Raw genomic sequence first — 15182 nt, forward strand, 5'->3', positions numbered from 1 at the left:
TTATATCATCCTCATAACAACCTGATAAGCTAGACACTTTTTTAATCCTCATTCTGCAGGTGCAAAGATTAGATACAAAGCCCAAGCACTTAGCTGCTTTATAACAGATAGATGGAAAAATTTTTTAGCAGAGGATCTACTACTACAAATTGGTTAATAGTTGTCCAACATTCTATCTGTTATGAATTAAATTATGTTCCCCCAAATTCATATGTTAAGCCCTCACCCTGCAATGTGACTATATTTGGAGAAAAGGCCTCTTAAGAGGCAATTAAGGTTGAATAAAGTTAGAAGAATGAAGGCCTAATCCAATAGAAGTAGTGGCGTTATAAGAAGAAGCAGAGACACCAGGAATGTGCAGACAGAGGAAAAACCATGACATGGAAAGAAGGCAGCCATCTGAGAGCCAAAGAGAGAGGCCTCAGGAGAGCCCAAACCTGCCAACACCAACACCTTCATCTCAGGTTCCCAGCTTCCAGAACTGTGAGAAAACGCATTTCTATTGTTTCAGCCACCTGTCTCTGGTATTTTCTGATGGCAGCCTTCACAGACTCATACACTGTCTTAATCCCTTTGTCAGGAATTGGCTCAAAGAGGAGCTATGATGATCACAGATAACTGATAAAATGCTGATCACAAGAGATTGTGAAGTAAGTAAAAAGTCTCAGGAAAGGGGGTTTCTCAGGACGCTAGATCCTGGAGGCTGAAATGTTTTACAGAAGTCCCTGGGAACTGCTTTCTGTCCTCAGGTAGGGATGTGGGTTCTAGTGTCTGCATCTGGATTAAGAATTAGGAGAAGCTTAGGGCTGGGGCGCCTGGGTGGCTCAGTGGGTTGGGCCTCTGCCTTTGGTTCAGGTCGTGATCTCAGGGTCTTGGGATTGAGCCCCATGTCAGGCTCTCTGCTCAGCAGACAGCCTGCTTCCCCCCCCCCCCTCTGCCTGCCTCTCTGCCTACTTGTGATCTCTCTCTTTGTCAAATAAATAAATAAATAATCTTAAAAAAAAAAATTAGGAGAAGCTGATGTTTGTAAACATAATGAAAACGGAAGCGCACAGATCAGGAGTATAAAAGGAAGATAATACATAAAATGTGGGGATGGAAGATAAAAGGGCAGTGGCAAAATAAGAATCAAGCTTCTCAGGCTTGGTAAGGACCCCACCCCACAGGAGCCCTATGCCTGAGCCCCAGGTGTTTCTCTCCACTGACCCACTCAATTGAGGACTTTGGGGCCCAAGGGAAGCCGTGCTGAGGTCAACTGCATCTGATCTCATCCAATATAAGGGCCTCACTTCAGTCCTTCACTGATTAAATTGGGTATTTATTTTAAAACATTAAAGGCCATTGGGTATGCATACCCTGTGGAATTGAACTGGGTGTGTTTGTGTGTATTTTAAATAACAAGTCTCACAATTGCTCAAAAGCAAAAGGCAATGTTTGAAAAACAAAACAAAAATACAAAGTGGCTCAACCTGACATAATAGAAAAATATGATACGCATTGTCATCTCTAAATCTCTAATATCTTGGATTTGGGGAGCAATTTTTATCAGAGAAGATCTGTTTTTTTTAAACAGTGTAGTACCCTTATTTCCACTAAAGGAGTGACAAATTAGAAAAAGACCGAGCAGAGAGATAATAAGTAAGAGAGCACTGATTCAATGTACTTATTCAATGCACTTATTCAGCAAAATTTGTCAGCAGCCTGTTTTGTGCCTCTGTGCTGGCTATCCTGAGCAGAATAACCTAGTTGAATAGAAAATAGAGAAAAACCAAACAGCAAAGAAAGAAAACGAACCCTTAAGATATAGGAGCAAGGACAACAAGTCTTAGGAATAATAGAAGCAGCTTGACATTGAAGTGCTTGCGAAGGAAGACCTTGCAAACTGTTTAACTGCACAAATTAACAGAGAGCAAGAGAGCAGACAGCTGGGCTTGCAGAACACAGAGGACAACATGAAATATTTAGGAAGAAAATTTAACCCAGACAAAAAGAGGAAAATGGGCTGGGACACAGCTAACCCTCCAGGCTTGAGGACGTTATCAACCTGGGAGGAAGAAAAGGATTGGCATGCCTACTTAGTTTTTCATGCGAGTTAATTACCTGGAGACTTCCATAGCAAGTTCTAAAGGTTTCTTTCTGCTACTTTGTAAATCTCTGTTGTGTTTTGAGCAAAGCAGTAATTTGCTTTCATTTGAGATCTTCGCATGACCCCAGAAAACACTGTATTGCTTAAGTAAATCCAGGCATGGAACTCAAACATGTCCAGGATGAATGTGCACATAGGGACTGGACTGGCTGCTGCCTGGGTGGTATCAGGTGTGCGTGCAATAAAAACATGAACCGTAAGAGCACATGTATTATGTCCTGTGGACGGAAATAATAATGTTTAGGGGGTGCCTGGGTGGCTCAGTCAGTTAGGCATCTGCCTTAGGCTCAGGTCATGATCCAGGAGTCCTGGGATCGAGTCCCACATCTGGCTCTTTGCTCAGCCAGGAGCCTGCTTCTCCCTCTGCCTGTTGCTCCCTCTGCTTGTGCTCTGTCTCTCTTTCTCTCTCTCTCTCTCTGTCTCAAATAAAAATAAAATCTTAAAAAAAAAGAAAGAAAGAAAGAGAGAAAGAGTAATGTTTTGAATGGTGCTGACAAGTCATGAGTCACTGAGTACACCCGGGAAGATAATAACTTTCTGGAGGCAAAAAAATCACTCAGGGGGAACAAACTGCTTCTGCCTTCGCCTTGCTGATTAGTTCACTCGAAAGGCAGGCACATTATCCCACCCAGGGGTCAGGCAGCTGTGCGTGCCTCACTCTACCTTCTGAGGAGGCAGCAAATGACCAGGAGGCTGGCTGACATCAGGCACTGGTCAAGAAAACAAGCTGTGGGGCCTTTGGGACCAGCCCTCTGTTGGCTCCGTTCCCCAAAGCTCATGTCTGGCATGCACAGCAGAGCCCTAACAAAGTTACAGCTCTGGAGAAGGTCCTGAAGTCAAAAGAGGTGGAAAGTCTCCAACTGACCTGCGGGAAAAAATAGAATAGACTAGGGGTACAGGAGGAGCCTGATATCTCTGTCTCTAGCACAAGTTTGTTATATCTATAAAAAGACAAAAAGGATAATTATTTAATCAACTCTCCCTACATGACAGCTTTGTTTGATTAGTTGGTTTGGGTTCTTCTTTTTTTTTAAGATTGATTTATTTATTTTAGAGAGAGAGCATGGCCGGTGGGGGGTGGGGGGCAGAGGAAGAGAGAGAATCCTCCAGCAGACTCCCTACTGAGCGTGGAGCTCCCCTGGGTAGGGGATTGAGCGCTGAGCCCCACTGGGTAGGGAACTGTGGTTTGATCCCAGGACCCTGAGATCATGACCTGAACTGAAATCAAGAGCCCTCCACTCAAACCACTGAGCCACTGAGCCACCCTGGGTGGGTTGTTTTTGTTTTTTGGACCTAACATGAGATCTGTCCTATTCGCATGGCTAAGAGCAGCACTCAAGTGAGCAGGGAAGAGGAGTAGATGGGAAAGAACTTGTCCCCTGCAGCTCTCCTCACCATGGAGACTCGCAGCTGTAAGCCAAGAACACTCAACTTTTCCTAAAGAAGCCGTCCAGCCAGCGGAATCTGGCTCCAACCACCACATACATTTAATTCTCTGCATTTAAGAGAGGTTTGAGAAAGGGGTTGTGTGGGCTGAGAAATGACTCTGGGGAGAGGGGGTTGTGAGAAAAGAGTCTGAGGGGTCCTGAGAGAGGGAAGCTTGGAGCGAGAAGAGGCTCAGGAGAGAGGGAGGCTTGCTGAAGCTTGGAAAGGAGGAAAAAAACCTCAGGGCCATAACACAGGGGGGAGCCAAGAGCTGGAGTCTGACTTGGCCAGTGACTTAGCTAGGACCTGAGAGGATGGGCCACACCAAGCAGAGGACCGCCCGCAGAGCAACCACATTGCCTTTCATCAAGAACAGCCTCATCATGGTGTGTCTACTCAGTCTGAGAATTTTTTACCAGTTAAAATTAAAGTTGGTTGAAATTTTAAAATTTTGCTCTATAAAAGGTAAGGCCAAAAGAGAACAAGAAGAGAAGACACAGAATGAGAGAAAATATTTTCAAAAGACACATCTAATGGATGACTTTCATCCAAAATACACAAAGAGCCCTTAAAACACATCAACAAGAAAACAAAAAAACTGATTTAAAAAATGGGCCAATGAAGGGCACCTGGGTGATACAGTCAGGTAAGCATCTAACTCTCGGGTTTTTTCTCAGGTCATGCTCTCAGGGTCATGAGATCAAGCTGGGCATTGGGCTTCACACTCAGTGAGGAGTCTGCCTAAGGCTTTCTTCCCTCTCCCTCTCTCTCTCTGCCCTCCTCCCACACATTCTCTTTTATCTCCCTCTCTCTCTCTCTCAAATAAATAAATAAATCTTTAAGGAAAATAAATGGGCCAACGACCTTAACAGACATCCCAAGGAAGAAGACATACAGATGGCAAATAAACATGAGAAGACGCCCAACATCACATGTCATTAGGGAACTGCAAATTAAAACAACAATGAGATAGTGCCACACAGCTATTAGGCTGGCCGAAATTCAGAACACTGACAGCGCCAAGGACGGTGAGGATGGGGAGCAACAGGAGCTCTCATTCATTGCTCATGGAAATGCAAAATGGTAAGCCACTTTGGAAGAGTTTGCCAGTTTCTTACAAAACTAAACACGCTCTTAACATATGATCCAGTAATCACGCTCCCTAATATTTACCAAAAGGAGTTGAAAACTTATCTCCACACAGAAACCTGCGGATGGACGTTCATAGCAGCTTTATTTGCCATTGCCCAAACTTGGAAGCAACCAAGAAGTCCTTCAGTGAGGGACTTTACAAATAAACCACGGTACATTCAGACAATGGACTATTATCAGTATTAAAAAGGAATGATCTATCAAGCCATGAAAAGACATGGAGGAAACTTACTGTCTATTACTAAGTGACGGAAGCCAATTGGAAAAGGCTATACACTGAATGATTCCAGCTACATGACATTCTGGAAAAGGCAAAACTATAGAGATAGTTAAAAGATCGGTGTTTGCCAGGAGTTAGGGAGGGAGAGGGGGCAATGAATAGGGGGAGCATAGAGGATTTTTAGGACAGTGAAGTCTTCCATATGATACTATCATGATGGATACATGTCACTATATATTCGTCCAAACCACAGACTATCCATCACCAAGAGGGAACCCTAAGGTAAACCATGGACTTAGGGTGATTATGATGTGTCAATTAGCTTCACTAATTGTTAAAAAAAAAAAGTACTACTCTGGTAGAGGATGCTGATAATGGAGAAGTCTATGTATGTGTGGGTGCTGGGGTGTACAAAAAATCTCTGTATCTTCACCTCAATTCTGCTGTGAACCTAAACTGTTCTAAAGGGGCACCTGTGTGGTTCAGTCATTAAGCCTCTCCCTTCGGCTCAGGTCATGATCCCAGGGTCCTAGGATTGAGCCCCACATGGGGCTCACTGCTCAAAAGGAAGCCTGCTTGCATTCTTTCCCTCTCTCTCTCTCTTTCTGTCAAATTAATAAATAAATCTTTTTTTTTAAGTGCTCTAAAAATAAAGTCTTTTTTTAAAAAGTAACTGTCTAAATGAAATATGGTTTCCTAGATTGTATCCTGGGACAGAAAAAGAACATTAATGAAGAAAACTGGTGAAATCCAAATAAAGTCTGGAGTTTAGTCAATAGTAATGTACCAATGTTGGTTTCCTAGTTTTGACATATGTACCATGGTAATAAGATGTTAACAGGAGAAGAGGCTGAGTGAAGGACATTCAGGAACTCTGTATTATCCTTGGAACTTTACTGTAAATCTAAAATTATTCCAAAATTATAAGTTTATGTTTAAAAATTAATATATGGTACTTTTGTGGCTAAATCCCAAGGTTTTCTGAAAAAATTTCAAATTCATTTATAGCTTCCCAGTTCTTACCCTCAATATTTAAACGAGTTCTGGAAAATTTGTACCAGACAGACAAAACTAACTGTTTATTACAAAAATCTTAATGATCTTCTGGCAAATTTCTCACCCTACTCCCACCAATATTCTAGAATCCTGTGGTAGACTGCAAAAATGGCCACAATTTTCAATCCTCCCTGTTTCCACTGTTCTTTTGGTAGGGTGACAGCGCAGCTCCTACCACCAAAAATCTGTTGCTCTACCCTGGGATCTTATGTCTTCCAATGACTGTGATGTAAGTGATGAGCAACTTCTGAGCCCTGGCCTCAAGAATTCTTGATGTTTCCACTGTCACTATGTGAACTCAGCTACCACCATGTGAATAAGCCCAAGCCTGCCTACTGAAAGATTGGCCACAAGCTGGGCCCTCCCTCGAGTAGCCAGGCCCCAGCTAATCCAGATGTTGGCCACAGATATGTGAGTAAGCCCAGCCAAGACCAGAAAACCACCCAGCTGACCATAACCCAAGTTGCCACCCTGTGGATTCATGAGCAATGATCCATGACTGTTATTTTAACCCACTCAGTTGTGTTTCACAGCTGCAGCTTACAAATCTAAGTTCAAATTTATTAGAACGACTATTACCATAAATGATTCTTTTTCTTTTTTTAAAGATTTTATTTATTTATTTGACGGAGAGAGATCACAAGTAGGTAGAGAGGCAGGCAGAGAGAGAGAGGAGGAGGAAACAGGCTCCCTGCTGAGCAGAGAGCCCGATGCGGGACTCGATCCCAGGACCCTGAGATCATGACCTGAGCCGAAGGCAGCGGCTTAACCCACTGAGCCACCCAGGCGCCCCACCATAAATGATTCTTAATCTCACAAAACAAACTGAGGGTTGCTGGGGGGAGGGGGTTTGGGAGAAGGGGGTGGGATTATGGACATTGGGGAGGGTATGTGCTTTGGTGAGTGCTGTGAAGTGTGTAAACCTGGTGATTCACAGACCTGTACCCCTGGGGATAAAAATATATGTTTATAAAAAATAAAAAATTAAATAAAAAAAAAATCTAAAAAAAAATAAAAAGAAAAGAAAAGCAAGGCAGACAGGAAGGAAGGAAAGAAGGGAGGAAGAGAGAAAAAGAAAAAGAAGGAGGGAAGGGAAAAAAGCAAAGGAAGAGAAAAAAAAGAAAGAAAAGAAAAGGAAAGAACAAGTGTTGGCAAAGGTGTGAAGAAATTGGTACCTTTGTGCACCACTGGTAGGAATATAAACTGGCATGGCCACTGTGGAAAACAATATGGAAGTTCTTCAAAATATTAAAAATAGGGTTACCATATGGTCTAGCAACTCCACATCTGGGTATGCACCCAAAAAAAAACTGAAAGCAGGGTTTGGAGGAAATACCTGTACACCCATGATTATAGCAGCATTATTCATAATAGCCCAAAGTTGGCAACCCAAGTGTCCATTGACAGATGAATGGATAAATAAAATGTGGTGTACATATATACAAGGAAGGAAATTGGGGTGCCTGGGTGGCTCAGTGGGTTAAGCCTCTGCCTTCAGCTCAGGTCATGATCTCAGGGTCCTGGGATCGAGCCCCGCATCGGGCTCTCTGTTCGGCGGGGAGCCTGCTTCCCCCTCTCTCTCTGCTTACTTGTGATCTCTCTCTGTCAAATAAATAAATAAAATCTTTTAAAAAATAAAAGGAAGGAAATTTTGATAAATGCTACAGTATGGATGAAACTCGAGGACATTAAGTGAACTAAGCCAATCACAAGAAGATAAATACTATATAATTCCACTCACATGAGTTACCTGGAGTAACCAAATTCATAGAGACGGAAAGTGGAACGGTGGCTACCAGGGGCAGGAGGGAGGGGGCAACGGGGAGTTGTTAACAGGTATAGAATTTCAGTTTTGCAAGATGACAAGCGTTGTGGAGACTGGTTGCACAACAATGTGAATATACTTGACACTACTGAATTGTATGCTTAAAATGGTTAGGATGGTAAATTTTATGTCATGTATATTTTACTGTATTTTTTCTCAAGTTTGCTTCCTGTTCAGTCTTCTCGTTCCCTTCTCACCCACGACCTCGCAACATGAAGATTTTGTCCTGAATTCTTCAGAAGATATCTCTACTCCGATACCAATTTCTAGTTAAAGCAGGAAAACAGAATGCATCTTATTATCTTCTACCATTTTACAGATTAACTTAATGGCAAGAAGTTAAAGTTATTCCAGAAGCTTCCCCTGCGTTTACTTCACCACTATCAGAAAACTGTCCACACGGATCATTCTTTACTACAAGCTCCTGGATTATGTCCTTCTCCCTTCTCTTCTGCACAATCACCTCTTTTAAACCTCATCAGTGACCTTATTGAATTCTAAAAGACTGATAAATGTAGGCTTTTCTGGAGCTCAAGTAAAATTATGCTCAGACAACTCAAGGACACTCTGGCTCCCTGTAATTCAGTGCTTTATAGAGACATATTCTCAGAAACACGGATCATTTTAAAAGGGGGGGAGGGGAAGTGCAATTAAAATCTGGATGGTTTTTATCCAAAAGACTAAAGGTCCCAGGAATGAAGGAGAGTAAATTCTGAGGAACAGTAAAACATCTTTAGTATCTGTTCTCCCCATTCCTGTCATATCCTTCCCCAACAATGGCAGCTCTCAAATCCCAAACAAAAACTTCTCCTTTTTAAAGCTTTTCTAATATAAATCTCATAGCGTCTCCTGCTGCTTCTGCTCTCCCCGCACAGATTTGTAAAATAAATCTCCAGCAGGAGAAGAGAGGCAGAGGAAATTATCCAGTGGCCGAAGGCCCAGTGTTCTTTTTTGGGCACATGGAGTGTCCCTATAAAATGTAACTGAAAGTTTTGATTCTAAGAGAAGAGACCTGTATGGGGAAATAAATAGAAATATTTGTTACACGGTTCTCCTGAAATAGCTTTTAGATGAGATTTATATTTAAATCTGTATCCATTCTGCTTCCCAGAATGTCTGGCTCCTAAAAGGAAAGAAAGTCCAAGAGGGTTTGATCAAAGGTATTTTCAGTGGAGCAAGATCTGACATCCTCCACAGAGAAAATGAATAGCAGAACCGTCTTCGTCTATGGAAACCACACCAGCGCTCCCACCTCTGGACTCTCACCTTCTGATTGCAATAAAACACAGCCACCCCTCTAGACCCAAAGGGAGGTGAAAATCTCTTTTCTTGACACAACCCAAGGAACAAGAGTAGAATCTTTCCAGCACCTTTCCTGTTAGAGGAGAAGCCAGATGTCTCCCAATGCTTTGTAAAATTTTTCTTTGGCTAAGAAAAAATTTAATTTCCTTTGAAGTGGAGTTTGATCTCATTTTATACATTAAATTAATTCCTGGAGAGCTGATGTTTGCCACCTCTCCCACTCCCAGCTCTCCAGGCCTCCCTCAGCCTTGTCTTAGGCACTATGGTTACTGTGAATGGCTTACACCCCTTAAACTAGAGAGTACCAGCCTGGCTGCCAGCCATGGGTTGCAAGACCCCAGAGTACCTTGCCAATGTTACCTTTTTCTCAAAAGTCACCACTTGCTAAGAGTCGGGAAGCACTGCCATTTGACCCAGCTGTCCTTTCTGTCTGCAAAACATTTTTTTTCTATGTAATTGATACCCATCTTTTCAGATTCAGCTCTGGGTATCTGACTTCCTCCTCCAGGAAGTCTTCATTGATTTGCCATAACCGACCATTAGTTATAAGTTGGGTTCTTCTCCTCTACACTTTGAAATATCTCCTGCATCTAGATTCCATAAACACAGTGTAGTGCTATATGAAGCCAATAAAAAATAGTTCCTCCACTAAATCTTGTTGTGATTGCAAAGTCCTCATAACTACTGTTATCCTACCCTTAAAGGAAGATGGCCCAAATTTTTCAGTAAGCTTCTATTAACCTTCTCTCTCTAGCGCACGGCTCTTTATCCTCCAAGCCCCTAGTCAGTTTTTCACCTTGCGGGCAACCCCTCTGCCCCATCTCAGCTCCAGCAAGAGAGCTTTGCCCATGCACCGCCAATGCCCTGCCTGCACCAAACAATCTTAAAGAGAAATGTATCACGTTGCGCTTACATGTTCTGGGTCAAAAGAAAAATCAAAGCTCTTATATGTCCCATCCAGAATTTTTACCCATTCTTGTTGCTGTTGTTTTTATAAGATGGTCCAGAAGGAAGCAGTAATCAGTAAATACGTACTATGAGAGACAGCAGGTACAGAGGTTAGAGGCAAAGCTCTAGGTTCCAGACCCCTGCCACCAGATTCTGGCTCGGCTTAATCCCTGTGCTTTCTGCCCACCCCCCTTCTGTAAATTAGGAATAATGGCAGCCCTCCCTTACGTGGGTGCTGTAGAGCTTCAGTAAACTGGTACATGCAAAGTTTTCAGCACAACATGTGGCACAGAGTAAGTGTTCAAAAAGTATTAGCTTCCATCACTATTAGCACTCTTAAACTTCACTGTTTTGACACACACTATCTAATTTAATCTTCACACTTGCCTAAGGTCCTACAATTAAAAAGAACAAAAACTGGGGTAGAAATCAAGGTTTGATTCCAGAATTCCTGTTTCTCTTTCTGATCATTCAGATAGTCAATGAGCTGATTAAAAGACAGTTTCCTGAATCTCATCCAACTGAATCTCATCCCAGTCCATAAGGTATACAGAAGACTGAATTTTAAACTAGCACCCTGCTTCTAAATTCTAAATCTGATGCTGGTAATCCAAGGATCATCTTTTTTACACACTGCCTTGTAACATGGATGTCAGAATTAGTGAAAACAAGGGCAGAACAGGGCCTTGGGAAACTAAGTGCTAAGTAAATGTCTGTTATTATGAAAATAAGTTGTTTTTCTTCAAATGTTAGAACTATCTCGAAACAAGAAGAAATTGTGTTAGAACACAACTGAGAACGAAGACCTATTGCTCTAATTTGACCAAATAGATGAGAGCTAGAATTGCGTGATTTAACGAAGACTGAGGACTCAGTTTCTGGAGTCAGAAACATGTCAGTTTGAGTCCCAGTTCTGGTTCTTATTGCCGTGGGATCTGGGGCAATTCTTTCACCTTGTTGAACCTCACCTTACTCATTTGCAATGAGCTTCATAGGATTGTTGTAAATACGAAATGAAATAATGCATATGAAGTACTTAGTGCCATGTCTGGAACAGACTGTGTACTCAGTAAGTTGTACCATTATTATTCCTATTAATGTTGACAGTCAGGTACAGGGGCTGCCCAGGAAAGTGAGGGGTATTTGACAACATCACAGCTTTATCCGCTGGCATAAAAGCATTTAAAAAAAAAAAAAAAAAAGAGGAGCGGAGTGGTATTTTAAACTCGTAATTATATTTAGGAATTCTGAATGCTCACCATCTTCCCTGACATGTGTATAAATCTCAGCATTACCCTATCTTTATAATACCTGGAGAAATATGATGAGTGCATGCATTAAGATTCCCTTCCCAAAAAAAGCCCTTCGTGGTCCCCAGAGTCAAAGGCGGAAATGGTAGCTGGTGCTTGCTCAGCAATTGCCGAGAAATGAGAAACCTCAGAAAGCTTTGAGCTCACTGCGGATTTCCTCTCAGTAAATAGCCCCTTCCCACCACCACCATCACAAACCCATACAGTCTACAATGCGTCATTGACATTTGGAAAGAGCCTACAGCCCATCCAACTCCAGTGTGTCCTGTCTGGAGATACAGGGTAAGAACAGGAATAAAAGAATCCTTAAATTAGAAAATTCATTGCACCTGTTTAGTTAATACTGCCTGCAAGTAAATTCTGAACCTAGGATTGTGTTTGGTGTGTGTGTGTGTGTGTGTGTGTGTGTGTGCATGCTTCTGGTGTGTCATCAAATTAATTTGACATGAAGTAATTCTTAGAAAACACTCCACTGCAAAAAGAACAGAAAAGCGCTACTTCTCCAAAAGAAGACAAAGAATTGTTTTGTGAGGTCAGCCATCTGTCAAGTGAGTGAGTTGGGCTACGCTTTGGGGACAAAGGCCACTGTTGGTCCTAATATTCTCCAACTCTAAGGTTTTATTAATTCATATAGATAGATGCAACATACAGATAAAGGTACAGTATAAATTTTCATTGGTTCCAAACGTGTAATAAAGTGCTATATTATTTCAAACTCAACAGAATTTTCCATCTTTAGCATTAAGCTCATTCATAAACACCGAGAAATTTTCTACCAAATGGGAAAAAAGAATTTTTTTCAAAAGAGAAACCACCCCCAACAAGCATCCCAGCATTTTGCTAGGATGAATATAGGTTAAAATCTTGCAACTGCTGCCATCGTGAAACTTGAAAAATGTTATCCGGTTTTTAATGAAATTTAATATGCTGTGTAATTTATTTATTTATACTTTATATGTGGATTTTGTTGTGGTTTTGTTCCTCTTCTAAAATCACACAAAAACAGCTGAAATCGTGTCAACGGAACAAAAAGGGGAGGAGGGCTCTGAACCGGCTTTGCAAAAAGGCGCGCAAAAACCGCTGATCCGTAAATCTCAGGTTGTCACAGCTTCCTAAAAAAGCTCTCTCCCCTTCCTCCCAGGCAAGCAAACCCAATCCCACACCCTGTCTGCATTCGCTAAACAAAAACATTTTTTTTTTAACCTATGGAAGAGGTTGGGTAAGTGTCGGGGCATGCGCGCGCCCCCAGAGAAGAGCGGACGCTTCTCCCTCCTTCTTCCCCTCTTCACTGTCTGTAACATCAGAAAAAAGGGGGTGGGTGGGGGGTAAATAGTACAAGGGTCTCCCCTCGTGCATACCATCCCCGGGCACTTCTCTTTTTGAGCCGAGGTAGCTAAAGATCACGGTGGAAAGTGTCAGTGGGAGGCCAGCCCAGAGTCACCTGCATCGTGCACAGGCAGAGTACGTTGACTTGGGCTCAGAAAGGGCAGGAAAATAGAAGCTCTCTAAGTTGACGACGACTGCACACGTTGCTTTGCCCTCAGGAACCCGAAACCGCAGTGTTTCCCAGTGCTACCCACGGGTTGGTCGTGCGCCTTTCCAAGCTCACACATCGTCGCCCTCCTCAGAGGGGCTTAAGGGGACCTGCCCGGTGCAGGCATGCTGGGAAACAAGCTGTCAGTTTCCCTGGGCGCCTCGCTTCCCGTCTTGTTAGAGATTTACACATCTCACCACCCAAGAGACCCTTCCACTTTACCTCATGAAGTTTCAGTGCTCTGTGGCCAACTGTAATGTCAAATCAATCACCCTCCCCACCACCTAGCTCTTTCCTGTTGGTGTGGGAGAAGGAGCTAGACAATAATTTTGCTACCTATTCTTATTTTTTAATTAACCCAGGATAAGTCCAAAATAAAGCAGACCTGGGAGTGAGAGAGGGAGTTAATTCTCAAGGCAAATATTATCCATCCCTTTTTTCCATGATCTGCACCAAGGTTCTGACTCTAGAGGTGCCTAAGCTTTGCTGCCAAAGGTTTTTTTTCTGGAAAAAAGGAAGGAAGGAACTCCCACAACAAATAGAAGTTAGTTGTAGTCTCTCTTAGAAGATGAATAGCACAAAAATCTTTGTTTTGTATTTTTACAATTTTCCCATGAAATGCTATACACCACTATCACTACTACCCACCCAGCCCACAGCCCAGTTTGAAGTAAACAAAACATCTGAGCAAGGATATGAGAATGATATCTTAATGTGGGAAACCCATATTTATGAACATACTCAGTACATCCTTGCCCTGGGGGCTGGTTGAGTCTGAAATATTTTGATGAGAGATAACCAGATCTTTGGGCAGGACTGAATTGGATGCAAATAAAATTTTAACTCAGTGTGTACACAGGCTCAGAAAGAGAATGTTAAAGAAAAAATATACTATTCCAGTATAGATGAATTTGGGACCTTTTTATTCTTGATTATGTTTTCTTGAATTCATTGAACACATTGGTGGGGAGTATTTGCAAGATTATTTCATTAAGAGTTAGCACTAGAAGGGACCCAGGAGGTCACCCATTGAGTCAGCTTTCTTGTCTTTGCAATCAGGGAACAGAGGCCTGAAATGTTGTCATGTGGAACTAAATTCAAAAAACATAAACAGCTCTTGGGGGTGCCTGGGTGGCTCAGTGGGTTAAAGCTTTTGCCTTCGGCTGGGGTCATGGTCTCAGGGTCCTGGAATCGAGCCCCAAATCGGGCTGTCTGCTCAGCAGGGAGCCTGCTTTCTGTCTACTTATAATCTCTGTCTGTCAAATGAATGCATAAAAATCTTATATAAAAAAAAAAAAAGACATAAACAGCTCTTGACGACATGTAAAGCCTGGAAGTCTGCATTCAGGTCTAACCAGCAAGCAGTGGGATCGCCGTGTCAAAATCCTCTAAGCAGCTCTCCTTCACAGAGACCCAGGCACTCAAGAGCCCTAAGTCCACTGCATGAAGCAGTGCATTTAGGAGTCTCTCCCGTCCCTCCCACCCGCCCGCCCAATACTAGCCCTTCAGTTTTCTAATGAGGCACATCTGCTGGGGGGGAGTGGAGGACTAAAGCAATAGGGTTCTGCCCCCCCACCCCCGCCAGCAGCCCCATATGCACCAAATGTACAGAGTCCACTTCAGCTAAACCCTCCTCACTTGCAGGAGGTAGGAAGCTTTATTTGAGTGTTAATAACATATGTGACCCCAGTAATGAGAGGGGAACTGAGAAAGGAGAATGGAGCTCAAATCAAAGCAAAAGCCAGCTGCCCCTTCCTCTCTCTCAGCACAGAAGCAGCCCCAGTTGGGAGGCAGGCGCGGGGATGTCAGAGAGCACAAAAGGGGACACTTCTCCAACAGAGCTTTTTTTTTCTTTTTTTTTTTTACAAAGGTTAAAGAGATTCTTTTGAAACGGGAGGCTAGAATTTAAATCTCTATTCAAAATAAGGCACGACATTATCTGTAGATATTACCTAATAAGCCAGCATGTAATTAACATTCACCTCAAAGAGGGGAGTTTTCTCTTTAAAGAATCAACTCCTCAAAAAATACTTTTTTCCATTAAATACTGTTACGGTGAAAAATAAATAAAAATACTTTTGTAGATTGAGATGATTTGGGTCTAGTCAGAAGAATTAGAATTCATTAAAAAAATTTGGGGGGGTTTCAGCACTCTTTGGTCTTCTCTGCTAAGATTGTTGTTGTTGTTGTTCAGAAATTTGGACTCTTGATGCATAAGACATCTTTGACTTTTGAGAAGCCAAACAGTATATACCTGGAACTGT

At 42.4% G+C, this 15182-nt stretch overlaps 1 long non-coding RNA gene across 1 annotated transcript in view; it reads right to left on the minus strand.

Annotated features, from left to right (window-relative positions):
• LOC132024773 (uncharacterized) overlaps positions 1-15182 on the minus strand; it is a 49352-nt gene that overhangs the window by 6663 nt on the left and 27507 nt on the right. The window lies entirely within an intron of this gene.

The sequence above is a fragment of the Mustela nigripes genome, chromosome 9, assembly GCF_022355385.1.
Source record: "Mustela nigripes isolate SB6536 chromosome 9, MUSNIG.SB6536, whole genome shotgun sequence".
NCBI classification, from domain to species: Eukaryota; Metazoa; Chordata; class Mammalia; order Carnivora; family Mustelidae; genus Mustela; species Mustela nigripes.